General features: G+C 43.2%; 1 long non-coding RNA gene across 3 annotated transcripts in view; it reads right to left on the reverse strand.

The window, feature by feature from the left end:
* The window catches only part of Gm26552, a 116,695-nt gene that overhangs the window by 5,216 nt on the left and 97,319 nt on the right, over window positions 1–14,160 (reverse strand). Inside the window, exon 4 of one of the 3 annotated variants that reach the window (XR_003950947.1) lies at window positions 12,329–12,431. The exons of 1 other annotated variant lie outside the window; for it this stretch is intronic. This is a non-coding gene — a long non-coding RNA (predicted gene, 26552). Of the gene's footprint in view, window positions 1–12,328; window positions 12,432–14,160 lie in introns of those variants that run through there. One more of the 3 variants, XR_003950948.1, reaches the window with a different exon arrangement.

Genomic DNA, 14,160 nt, shown 5'->3' on the forward strand with positions numbered 1-14,160 from the left:
TGAAATACCTACAGCACTGAGTCTAAAGGGGACTCCACCTCACAGGGAACATACAGAAGGGTAAAGAGGAAAACCAAGAATGGAAACCTTACTGCTCCCAGTTGCCTTTTTCAAGCCAACATCTCTTTCAAGCCTGCAGATTTTTTTTTGCCTTTGGGAAATTAAGTTGGACACAAAATCATCTTGCTTTTCACATAGCAACGTAAATGTAACTACCTGAAGTCCTACTCAGCTGACAGGAGGAAAGATACAAGTGAAAAACAGAGAATGAGTAAAGAGGAAAAAAATGTACCTAGTCAATAGGAAGATGAACAAAATGGACCAAAGACATCAAAAAAGATGGAGGTGAGGAGGGCACTAATATACAGGAGATCACTGTCAAACTACATGCCCTTCAAAGAACAGTCTTAGCCCTGAGCTGGGGCAGTGCCAGCACACTTTTTTTTTTTTAATTTTTTATTAGGTATTTAGCTCATTTACATTTCCAATGCTATACCAAAAGTCCCCCATACCCACCCACCCCCACTCCCCTACCCACCCACTCCCCCTTTTTGGCCCTGGCGTTCCCCTGTACTGGGGCATATAAATTTTGCGTGTCCAATGGGCCTCTCTTTCCAGTGATGGCCGACTAGGCCATCTTTTGATACATATGCATCTAGAGTCAAGAGCTCCGGGGTACTGGTTAGTTCATAATGTTGTTCCACCTATAGGGTTGCAGATCCCTTTAGCTCCTTGGGTACTTTCTCTAGCTCCTCCATTGGGAGCCCTGTGATCCATCCATTAGCTGACTGTGAGCATCCACTTCTGTGTTTGCTAGGCCCCGGCATAGTCTCACAAGAGACAGCTACATCTGGGTCCTTTCGATAAAATCTTGCTAGTGTATGCAATGGTGTCAGCGTTTGGATGCTGATTATGGGGTGGATCCCTGGATAAGGCAGAAATTACATGGTCCATCCTTTCATCTCAGCTCCAAACTTTGTCTCTGTAACTCCTTCCAAGGGTGTTTTGTTCCCACTTCTAAGGAGGGGCATAGTGTCCACACTTCAGTCTTCATTTTTCTTGAGTTTCATGTGTTTAGGAAATTGTATCTTATATCTTGGGTATCCTAGGTTTTGGGCTAATATCCACTTATCAGTGAGTACATATTGTGTGAGTTCCTTTGTGAATGTGTTACCTCACTCAGGATGATGCCCTCCAGGTCCATCCATTTGGCTAGGAATTTCATAAATTCATTCTTTTTAATAGCTGAGTAGTACTCCATTGTGTAGATGTACCACATTTTCTGTATCCATTCCTCTGTTGAGGGGCATCTGGGTTCTTTCCAGCTTCTGGCTATTATAAATAAGGCTGCTATGAACATAGTGGAGCATGTGTCCTTCTTACCAGTTGGGGCATCTTCTGGATATATGCCCAGGAGAGGTATTGCTGGATCCTCCGGTAGTACTATGTCCAATTTTCTGAGGAACCGCCAGACGGATTTCCAGAGTGGTTGTACAAGCCTGCATTCCCACCAACAATGGAGGAGTGTTCCTCTTTCTCCACATCCTCGCCAGCATCTGCTGTCACCTGAATTTTTGATCTTAGACATTCTGACTGGTGTGAGGTGGAATCTCAGGGTTGTTTTGATTTGCATTTCCCTGATGATTAAGGATGTTGAACATTTTTTCAGGTGCTTCTCTGCCATTCGGTATTCCTCAGGTGAGAATTCTTTGTTCAGTTCTGAGCCCCATTTTTTAATGGGGTTATTTGATTTTCTGAAGTCCACCTTCTTGAGTTCTTTATATATGTTGGATATTAGTCCCCTATCTGATTTAGGATAGGTAAAGATCCTTTCCCAATCTGTTGGTGGTCTCTTTGTCTTATTGACGGTGTCTTTTGCCTTGCAGAAACTTTGGAGTTTCATTAGGTCCCATTTGTCAATTCTCGATCTTACAGCACAAGCCATTGCTGTTCTGTTCAGGAATTTTTCCCCTGTGCCCATATCTTCAAGGCTTTTCCCCACTTTCTCCTCTATAAGTTTCAGTGTCTCTGGTTTTATGTGAAGTTCTTTGATCCATTTAGATTTGACCTTAGTACAAGGAGATAAGTATGGATATATTCGCATTCTTCTACATGATAACAACCAGTTGTGCCAGCACCATTTGTTGAAAATGCTGTCTTTCTTCCACTGGATGGTTTTAGCTCCCTTGTTGAAGATCAAGTGACCATAGGTGTGTGGGTTCATTTCTGGGTCTTCAATTCTATTCCATTGGTCTACTTGTCTGTCTCTATACCAGTACCATGCAGTTTTTACCACAATTGCTCTGTAGTAAAGCTTTAGGTCAGGCATGGTGATTCCACCAGAGGTTCTTTTATCCTTGAGAAGAGTTTTTGCTATCCTAGGTTTTTTGTTATTCCAGATGAATTTGCAAATTGCTCCTTCTAATTCGTTGAAGAATTGAGTTGGAATTTTGATGGGGATTGCATTGAATCTGTAGATTGCTTTTGGCAAGATAGCCATTTTTACAATATTGATCCTGCCAATCCATGAGCATGGGAGATCTTTCCATCTTCTGAGATCTTCTTTAATTTCTTTCTTCAGAGACTTGAAGTTTTTATCATACAGATCTTTCACTTCCTTAGTTAGAGTCACGCCGAGATATTTTATATGATTTGTGACTATTGAGAAGGGTGTTGTTTCCCTAATTTCTTTCTCAGTCTGTTTATTCTTTGTATAAAGAAAGGCCATTGACTTGTTTGAGTTTCTTTTATATCCAGCTACTTCACCAAAGCTGTTTATCAGGTTTAGGAGTTCTCTGGTGGAATTTTTGGGGTCACTTATATATACTATCATATCATCTGCAAAAAGTGATATTTTGACTTCCTCTTTTCCAATTTGTATCCCCTTGATCTCCTTTTGTTGTCAGATTGCTCCGGCTAATACTTCAAGTACTATGTTGAAAAGGTAGGGAGAAAGTGGGCAGCCTTGTCTAGTCCCTGATTTTAGTGGGATTGCTTCCAGCTTCTCTCCATTTACTTTGATGTTGGCTACTGGTTTGCTGTAGATTGCTTTTATCATGTTTAGGTATGGGCCTTGAATTCCCGATCGTTCCAGAACTTTTATCATGAATGGGTGTTGGATCTTGTCAAATGCTTTTTCTGCATCTAACGAGATGATCATGTGGTTTTTGTCTTTGAGTTTGTTTATATAATGGATTACATTGATGGATTTTCGTATATTAAACCATCCCTGCATCCCTGGAATAAAACCTACTTGGTCAGGATGGATGATTGCTTTAATGTGTTCTTGGATTCGGTTAGCGAGAATTTTATTGAGGATTTTTGCATCGATATTCATAAGAGAAATTGGACTGAAGTTCTCTATCTTTGTTGGATCTTTCTGTGGTTTAGGTATCAGAGTAATAGTGGCTTCATAAAATGAGTTGGGTAGAGTACCTTCTACTTCTATCTTGTGAAAAAGTTTGTGCAGAACTGGAATTAGATCTTCTTTGAAGGTCTGATAGAACTCTGCACTAAACCCGTCTGGTCCTGGGCTTTTTTTAGCTGGGAGACTATTTATAACTGCTTCTATTTCTTTAGGGGATATGGGACTGTTTAGAAGGTCAACTTGATCCTGATTCAACTTTGGTACCTGGTATCTGTCCAGAAATTTGTCCATTTCGTCCAGGTTTTCCAGTTTTGTTGAGTATAGCCTTTTGTAGAAGGATCTGATGGTGTTTTGGATTTCTTCAGGATCTGTTGTTATGTCTCCCTTTTCAGTTCTGATTTTGTTAATTAGGATTTTGTCCCTGTGCCCTCTAGTGAGTCTAGCTAATGGTTTATCTATCTTGTTGATTTTCTCAAAGAACCAACTCCTCGTTTGGTTAATTCTTTGAATAGTTCTTCTTGTTTCCACTTGGTTGATTTCACCCCTGAGTTTGATTATTTCCTGCCGTCTACTCCTCTTGGGTGAATTTGCTTCCTTTTTTTCTAGAGCTTTTAGATTTGTTGTCAAGCTGCTAGTATGTGCTCTCTCCCGTTTCTTCTTGGAGGCACTCAGAGCTATGAGTTTCCCTCTTAGAAATGCTTTCATTGTGTCCCAAAGGTTTGGGTACGTTGTGGCTTCATTTTCATTAAACTCTAAAAAGTCTTTAATTTCTTTCTTTATTCCTTCCTTGACCAAGGTATCATTGAGAAGAGTGTTGTTCAGTTTCCAGGTGAGTGTTGGCTTTCTATTATTTTTTTTGTTATTGAAGATCAGCCTTAGACCATGGTGATCTGATAGGATACATGGGACAATTTCAATATTTTTGAATCTGTTGAGGCCTGTTTTGTGACCTATTATGTGGTCAATTTTGGAGAAGGTACCATGAGGTGCTGAGAAGAAGGTATATCCTTTTGTTTTAGGATAAAATGTTCTGTAGATATCTGTCAGATCCATTTGTTTCATCACTTCTGTTAGTTTCAGTGTGTCCCTGTTTAGTTTCTGTTTCCATGATCTGTCCATTGGTGAAAGTGGTGTGTTGAAGTCTCCCACTATTATTGTGTGAGGTGCAATGTGTGCTTTGAGCTTTACTAAAGTTTCTTTAATGAATGTGGCTGCCCTTGTATTTGGAGCATAGATATTCAGAATTGAGAGTTCCTCTTGGAGGATTTTACCTTTGATGAGAACGAAGTGCCCCTCCTTGTCTTTTTTGATGACTTTGGGTTCGAAGTCAATCTTATCAGATATTAGGATGGCTACTCCAGCTTGTTTCTTCATACCATTTGCTTGGAAAATTGTTTTTCAGCCTTTCATTCTGAGGTAGTGTCTATCTTTTTCTCTGAGATGAGTTTCCTGTAAGCAACAAAATATCGGGTCTTGTTTGTGTAGCCAGTTTGTTAGTCTATGTCTTTTTATTGGGGAGTTGAGACCATTGATGTTAAGAGATATTAAGGAAAAGTAATTGTTGCTTCCTGTTATTTTTGTTGTTAAAGTTGGCATTCTGTTCTTGTGGCTGTCTTCTTTTAGGTTTGTTGAGGGATTACCTTCCTGTTTTTTCTAGGGCGTTGTTCCCGTTCTTGTATTGGTTTTTTTCTGTTATTATCCTTTGAAGGGCTGGATTCATGGAGAGATAATGTGTGAATTTGGTTTTGTCGTGGAATACTTTGGTTTCTCCATCTATGGTAATTGAGAGTTTGGCTGGGTATAGTAGCCTGGGCTGGAATTTGTGTTCTCTTAGTGTCTGTATAACATCTGTCCGGGCTCTTCTGGCTTTCATAGTCTCTGGTGAAATATCTGGTGTAAATTCTGATAGGCTTGCCTTTATATGTTACTTGACCTTTTTCCCTTACTGCTTTTAGTATTCTATCTTTATTTAGTGCATTTGTTGTTCTGATTATTATGTGTCGGGAGGAATTTCTTTTCTGGTCCAGTCTATTTGGAGTTCTGTAGGCTTCTTGTATGTTCATAGGCATCTCTTTCTTTAGATTTGGGAAGTTTTCTTCAATAATTTTGTTGAAGATGTTTGCTGGTCCTTTGAGTTGAAAATCTTCATTCTCATCCACTCCTATTACCCGTAGGTTTGGTCTTCTTATTGTGTCCTGGATTTCCTGGATATTTTGAGTTAGGATCTTTTTGCATTTTCCATTTTCTTTGATTGTTGTGCCGATGTTCTCTATGGAATCTTCTGCACCTGAGATTCTCTCTTCCATCTCTTGTATTCTGTTGCTGATGCTCAAATCTATGGTTCCAGATTTCTTTCCTAGGGTTTCTATCTCCAGTGTTGCCTCACTTTGAGTTTTCTTTATTGTGTCTACTTCCCTTTTTAGGTCTAGTATGGTTTTGTTCATTTCCATCACCTGTTTGTATGTTTTTTCCTCTTTTTCTGTAAGGACTTCAACCTGTTTGATTGTGTTTTCCTGTTTTTCTCTAAGGACTTGTAACTCTTTAGCAGTGTTCTCCTGTATTTCTTTAAGTGATTTATTAAAGTCCTTCTTGGTGTCCTCTGCCATCATCATGAGATATGCTTTTAAATCTAGGTCTAGGTTTTCAGGTGTGTTGGGGTGTCCTGGACTGGACGAAGTGGGAGTGCTGGGTTCTGATGATGGTGAGTGGTCTTGGTTCCTGTTAGTAAGATTCCTACGTTTACCTTTCGCCATCTGGTAATCTCTGGAGTTAGTAGTTATAGTTGACTCTGTTTAGAGATTGTTCTTCTGGTGATTCTGTTACCATCTATCAGCAGACCTGGGAGACAGATTCTCTCTTCTGAGTTTCAGTGCTCAGAGCACTCTCTGCTGGCAAGCTCTCTTACAGGGAAGGTGCGCAGATATCTTGTTTTTGGACCTCCTGCTGGCCTAAGAAGAAGGCCCAAAACAGGGACTTTCTCAGAAGCTGTGTTGCTTTGGCAGTTCCCAGAAGCTGTCAGCTTCTGTGGTGCAGACTCTCACCTGTGCAGACTAAATTCCTAAGTTCCAGGGAGTCCCGGAATCAAGATGGCGACCGCTGCTGCTGAGGCTGAGGCCGCCTCCCAAGCCAGGCGGACACCTGTCCTCTGGTCCGGACGGTGGCCGGCTGTCTGCGGCCCGCCAAGGGTGCTGCCTCAGCGGCTCTGTGCTTCTGCCTGCCCCAGAAGCTGTCCGGTTCTCTGCTGCACCCTCTCACCTGTTCAGACTAATTTCCTAAGTTCTGCTGAGTCCTGGAACCAAGATGGCGACCGCTGCTGCTGAGGCTGGGGCCGCCTCCCAAGCCAGGCGGACACCTGTCCTCTGGTCCGGATGGTGGCCGGCTGGCCAGCACACTTCTTTTTCTCTGCCTGTCTGTCTGTCTGTCTGTCTGTCTGTCTGTCTGTCTCTGTGTTTCTCTGTCTCTGTCTCTCTCTCTCTCTGTTTCTCTGTCTCTGTCTCTCTCTCTCCCTCCCTCCCTCTCCCTCCTCCGTGTCTTTCTCTCTCCCTCCCCCTCTCTCTCTCTCACACACACACACACACACATCCTATTCTTTACATTAAAAGTTGTCCTATACACTACCCTGCCCCCCAAAATGGTGAGATTAGTGTACTGTCCTAAAACCACCAATTTCCTCCCACTAAAATGATTAATTAAATGATCTCATACCGTGTTATTTCAACCAAATGAAACTGTCTACACTTTGCCAACTTTGAACTGCTGAAAGCAATTTAGCACAGCTCATCTGAATGGCCTACTATCACTAAAAAGAAGGAAGTAAATATACAGAAAGCCATTAGGGAATAGTCCTACTAGCAGTTTTTAAACAGAATATATACACATTGTGTGTGTGTAGAAATATCTACGAATATAAAAATAGACAGTGATATTTTCTAAATGTCTATTTTTTGAGAGAGGGTCTCACTATGTCACCCAAGTTAGCCTTGATCTTTAGGCAATCCTCCTGCATCAGTTTCCCTGGTGCTGGGACTACAGGTATATACCATGTTATTTGGTTATCTTAAAAAATGTATAAATGCATATATATATATGCGTGTGTGTTTATATGTGTGTATATATACATACAGACAGACACACACACACACACACACACACACACACATATATATACATATATATATATATATATATATATATATATATATATATATTCTTACGTGTATGTTGTACATAAATAATATATAACACTTGTAAGTGCATAGAGATTTTCTGGAAGCACCGCAAGAAAACATCACTTACGATTGCCTCTGAGAGGAAACCAGAGATCAGTGGAAGATGGGATTTCTCTCATGGCTAGAATCCTTTCCTGTAGCCTCTTGTATTGTTAGTATGTGTGGGTTTGAATATGCTTGGCCCAGGGAGTGGCACTATTAGGAGGTATGGCCTTGTTAAAGAAGGCATGGCCTTATTGGAAGAAGTGTGACAGTGTGGGGGTGGTCTTGTAGACTCTCCTCCTAGCTGCCTGGATGCTAGTCTTCTCCTGCTTGACTTTGGAACAAGATGTGGAATTATCAAATATTCCTATACCATGCCTGCCTGGATACTGCCATGCTCCAGCCTTGATGATAATGGACTGAACCTCTGAACCTGTAAGCCAGCCCCAATTAAATGCTCTCCCTCTGTTGCCTTGGTCAAGGTGTCTCTTCATAGAAATGAAACCCTAACTAAGACAGTATTTCTTGCTACATACATGTCTTATTGTTGTTTTGAGATAGGGCCTTACAAGATAGGCCAGACTATAGTCAAATTTACCATCCTCTTGCCTCAGCCTTCTGAGCAGTATAATTAAAATACCCATTGCCAGCTTGTACAATGTTTTCAATTAAGAAAATGCCTAGACACTTTTCAAATGTCTCAAGTAAAGCAATGTCCATTTTAGTATGCAAATACTTTAGTGTATCATGAAATATTTACAAAAAGTATTTCAAACAAGGTTAATTACTTAAACTCTGGCCTTTTGTTAGTTTGGTTTTGAGACAGAGTTTGATGTAGCCCAGGCTGGCCTGGGACTCCCTTTTTAAATGAGGATAGTCTTGAAGCACTTATCCCCTGCCTCTATGCCCTGAGCATTAGAATTCCAGGTGAGTGACACTGCACCTTGTTTCTATGCAATACTGGGAACTAAATCCAGAGCTTCATGCATGCTAGCAAAGCAGTCTACCAGTGAGCTGCCTCCCCAGCCCAAACTGTTCTGCACTGTTCACTGCCTGCCAAACAGGGGAATGACCCCGGGGATCTTCAATGGGAACTAAAGTCAGTGGGCTTGTTCTAATGATAATATTCACATTGCAAGTATTTCATAACTATGCAGTCATTCATGGAAAGATATTTGTGTGTGTGTGTGCACGCGCGTGCACGTCACAAGCACATATTCGATGAGGTCATGGTCAGCTGTCTTCTTCTTCTTCTTCTTCCTCTTCCTCCTCTTCTTCCTCCTCCTCCTCCTCCTCCTCCTCCTCCTCCTCCTCCTCCTCCTCCTCCTCCTCCTCCTCCTCCTCCTCCTCCTCCTCCTCCTCCTCCTCCTCCTCTTCTTCTTCTTCTTCTTCTTCTTCTTCTTCTTCTTCTTCTTCTTCTGAGACAGGATTTCTCTGTGTAGCCCTGCCTTTCCTGGAACTTACTTTGTAGACCAGGCTGGCCTCAAACTCAGAAATCCACCTGCCTCTGCCTCCCAAGTGCTGAGATTAAAGGCTGGCATCACTATGACCTGCAGCTGTCTTCTTTAGTCACTTTGCTCTTTAATTTTTGGACAAGGTTGATCCTTAAACCTGAATCTCTGATTGGCTTGGCCAACAACTCATGGGGATCCTCCTGTGAATGCCTCCCCAGCACCTGTCTTTTATCAAATGTGGTAGAGGGGTCTGAATAAGAATGACTGCCCCCATCCCTGACCCCTCCCTACCCCCACTCCACACAAGCATGCCCCCAGTCTATGGAATGTAAACACTTGGTCCTCAGTCAGTGGCATTATTTGGGAAGGAATTAGGAGTTTCTTTCTGGAGGAAGTACCTCACTTGGGGGGGGCAGTGTCTGGGAATTTAAAGCTTCACACTGCTCTCAGTTGGCTCTCTCTGTTCCAGGCCTTCAGTGCATCATGCTGCAGCTTCCTGCTTCTACTGCTATGCCTGCCTCATGCAGCCATGCCTCCCCACCAGGATGACCTCTTATGCTTTTGGAAGTAAAAGCCCCAAAACAATCTTCTATAAGCTCTCCTGGTCAAGGTATTTTTATCACAGCAACAAAAAGGCAACAAAGACACATGAGTATTGGGGATGTGCCTCAGTTCCTCCACTTACACAGCAAGCACCTTACAGTCCGAGTCCTTGCTCCTCCCCTCAAATATTTTCAAGTTCTATGAACAACACACTCACCTGTGGGCCATACACCTAACTACACAACTCGATCAGGAGCACATTTGCACATCTATATGTAAGCATGTAGTATGTATAAGTGTGTGAATGCAGAACTAAACGCACTATTAGTAATCCTAATCCATCATACTTAGAGGGTCTTGATGTATCTTCAGGATGACTGAGAAAACACTGTTAGTGTGGCCTCAAAACCAACTAAGCCTTAGCCAAATCTGGGGCCTGTGCCTCTATTCAAGCCTCTCTCACCTTATACTCCTAGGGAGAAGATGAGGAAATATCTTCATTCTCCTAAGGGTGTTTCTCTTCTTACCTGGATAATTCCCAAAGACTAGGAACCCACTGTTACCTTTAGTAGCTCTACTTAAATTACCTCCTCCACAGACCTCACCTTCTCCTCTCAGGAGCAGTATGTGAGCTAAGAGCCACCATGATGGGCACAACAGCACAAGTTACAGCCTGGACTGCAGGAGGTGGGCCATGAGGCAGAGGCCCGTTAGTCTTAGCAACTTATTACTGTGACTTCAGATGTTTGAACACAAAACCATTTTTTATAAATACTGACATATGAGCCAGTATAAAATGCAGATTTCCTGATATTCTGATATGAATATCAGAAGCAGTATTCCAAAACTTGATAATTAGCCATAATCGTGGCAAATGTTTCTCAGAAAGTCCAAAAAAAAAAAAAAAAAAAAAAAAAACAACAACAACAAACCCAAACACCTTTAATCCCAGCACTCAGGTGTCAGAGGCAGGCAGATTTCTGAGTTTGAGGAGAGCCTGGTCTACAAAGTGAGTTCCTGGACAGCCAGGGCTATACAGAGAAACGCTGTCTCGAAAAACCACAACAACAACAAAACAAAAACAAACAAACAAAAAACATTTTCTTAGATTTATTGTAGCCGTCATAAACATGCTTTATCCAAAAATTGAACATTACAATCTTTCATGTTCATTAAGCCAACAACTTAATAGTGCCCTCTATCAAATTTTTTGTTCAATCTTACTTCCTCAGTTCAATTTATGCCATCCCTAATTTTTTTTCAAATGGCATGAATCTTACTTGCCGATATTGATATTAATAGGCATGGAATTTTGACCATTGCATATAAGTATATGATGTGCCAAATTTGAAACCTGCCATTTTTCTCTTTAACTCACTTTTTCAGGTTTGTTTGTTCGTTTTGTTTTGTTTTGTTTTTTATGACACAGGGTTTCTCTGCATAGTCCTGGCTGTCTTGGAACAACCTTTGTAGATCAGTCTTGAACTCAGAAATCTGCCTGCCTCTGCCTCAGGAGTGCTGGAATTAAAGGCTTGTGCCACCACTGTCCGGCCAGGGTTTTGGGTCTTTTGGTTTGTTTATTTTTGTTTTTGTTTTGTTTTGTTTTGAATAATTTTTCACAAGTTAAATGTATGGTTAGCTTTAGTTTTCAAAAAATCGAAATTCAGAAAAATTACAAATGCTATGAACTTCAAATCCGTCTCCATTAAACAGTAGTTCCAAGATGTCTGAGTAAACATGGCTGAAGCAACCTTTGACTCTGGTAACTGAAGTCATTGTCATGTATACATCTACTGAATTTTACATGCCAGCACATGCTCAAACAAACACTAATCCAAACTGTTTCCATGTAAGACTCCCATAAGCCTTAGGCAGTTAATTGTCATGAAATGACTGTAGATGAATTGCTTTTGCAAATCTGTTACTAGAGGGAGCATCCACTAATTTAATCATTTCCCTCCTCAAAATCTTGCTTTAACTCCTCCACCAACGACAGTCTAGGTGTTGAAGACTTCTAAACTAAGAAGAACTTTAGAATATCTAAGTCCCTTAACATCCAGTAGCCTCTGCCTTCATTATTAAAGGAAAGCTCAACTTTGAGACTAATCAGCACAAAAATGCCACAAAAGCACTACCACACCCTGAAATACCCTAAAGAAATTAATTTGTGATGAACCACCATGGATGTCTGAGCCCTACACTTTGAGGGAACCTGCAACACAGAAGCCTGGGCAGCCTGTGGGCACAGCACACCAGGGAAACTGACTGAGAGTCTCAAGCTGCTCAGCTTGCTGTGGGTGGGAAAGCACAGTGGCTGGCAGAATACAGCATCCAGCAGGGCTTCCATAGCATGCAGCTCATGGGTGAACAACCAAACTCCCTTTAAGTTTCCTAGGTGGGATCTCGCCACCCGGCTCTAACCGTGCTTCAAGATGCTTGCTGTGATGGCTAGACAAGTGTTCCAGAACACACCCTAGATATCTCTTAAACCCACCTCAGGAATCCCTAGAGCACCTTCCAGTCCTCTGCGCCAGGCCACGCCCCATCCAGGTCGCCCCACCCCCGCCCCCCCTGCACCACTCTTCTGGATACCACTTCCAGGGATCTCCCAGAGCATTCCCTCTGCCCACAGCCCTCTCACAGGTCCACGGCCGAGCCTTACCTTGGTCCCCATCTGTTCAGAGGTGGACACTTTATGGATCAGCTTCTGGGGCCCCCCCTGTTCCAATTCACTGTAGGATGAATCCTTTCCAGGTCCTGCAGCAGTGGGGCAAACCACACTGGCCTCAGGGACAGCTCCTCCTGCGAAGCCCTGAGGGTGGTGCTGGCTGCAGGCCCAGGCATCCTCTCTGATTCCTGCAGGGACACAGCAGTGCCCCAGGGGCTGTGGTCAGCTGCTGGGCTCTGCCCGAAAGTCTGAGCCCTGCCCCTAGCTAGCACCATCTTCCGTGATCCCCTCCGCGCAGCACCCTGGACCCGGGACCCTGGATCACAAACCTCCCCTGTCTAGACCTCTTGGGTCCTCTGTGCACTTCACGCCTGGGCACCCAGCCTTGGGATGTTCTGGTGTTGCTGACCCAGGATATGACCAGCACCAGAATGAGATGACAGATGTCGAGATACGCCTCGAAGGACCTCCCTCTCACTCCTCCTAGGGTCTGGAGGGCTCAGAGGGAATAGAGTAGAGATAGGAAGGGGCATGAAGCAGCAGGTCAGGCAGTGGAGATCCTCCTCCCCTTGTTCTAGGCAGCAGGAGTGAGGAGAAGGCTCCTGAGGGAAAGGGGGACATGGAGCTATCTCCTATGTTCTAGGGTGCACTCTGAACCCCGAATCCCTCCACATACTTGGACCACAAAGTACAACTCCAGCTAATTAAATGTTCCCTCTGCCCTGGAGAAGAACTCGGTCTCATGGACCCTCACTCAGCAACATTGCTAGGACCTTGCCTTCCCACCTCTGACTGGGGGTTCGGGGCCTTTAGGCCACCTCTACAGTGCTGTTTAGCTTCGGGCCCACCCCCATCTGGCGCATTAGGTAGAGAAGAGCATTTTCTGGGAGGTTCAGCTCTGCTCTGAGAGCTTTTGGTTCAGAAAGAGCGATTCCCTTTGGCTAACAGGAAGCTGGGAAGGGCATGGTGAGGACTCAGAAACAAGAGAGGACATGCATGCAGCCCAAGATGACAATATGCCGAAATAAATGTCTAGGCTAAAGCGCCCATCCAGAATGCCTGGAAGAATGCACCGAACTACGTGAACAAAGTATAAAGCAAAGAATATATATACACACATCCACAGGAGAGAACACCACTCCCTGGTCCAGACTAAAGTCTGAGGAAAGAGAATCCACAGGCTGGAGCCTCAGCTCCCAGGCTTCCCTGGCCAGCTGCTTCAGCACAGCCACAGGGAAGAGCTACCTTGCAGCAGCAGTGCACAATGCACATTCGACCTCAAAATCCTACACAGGTGGGGGAAGAGGGGCTGAGGGAGAGGGTAGGAAAAGGACAGGCTTCCTGCTGTCCACCTTAGAAACCTTCACAGTGCTGTTAGTGATTTTCCAATGGTGAAGTCCCTACCGACTTGGGGGGGGTGCTCTCTTCAGTAGATCAATTCTTTTAGCCCTTCAGGTTCCTCCCCTAGTTTGTCACTTAGCCTTGACCTTGAAAATTCCTGGAAATTAAGATTTGGGGTTTTGATTCTTTCAGGTTTCAGGTGCAACCTTAAGCCCAGCTATGATCAGCTGCCAGCTCTAAGAGATTTTAACTACACTGAAAACGTGAAATCCCTTTAGGTCATTCAGCAAGAGAGTGCTGCCATGTTTCTCAAACACAGAGACAGCCTCTCTTGTGCTTCAGTTATTCTCTTTAGCTAGGGAAAACATGGGGTAAAATGGACTTCAAAAGTCCTTCTGGCCCTATAATATGAACTTCTTTACCTACAAGTACACACTGCCGAGAACTTTCTAAGAAACAATAGCATTAAATGGCCTTGGTCGGAGATCCAGATCAGTGCCTAGAGTACAGAAAGCCCATACACGGCCAAAAACAAAACAATGCCCTTTTATTGACCTTTGTCTTAGTCTGACTATT

This window comes from Mus musculus, chromosome 14, assembly GCF_000001635.26.
Source record: "Mus musculus strain C57BL/6J chromosome 14, GRCm38.p6 C57BL/6J".
NCBI lineage: Eukaryota > Metazoa > Chordata > Mammalia > Rodentia > Muridae > Mus > Mus musculus.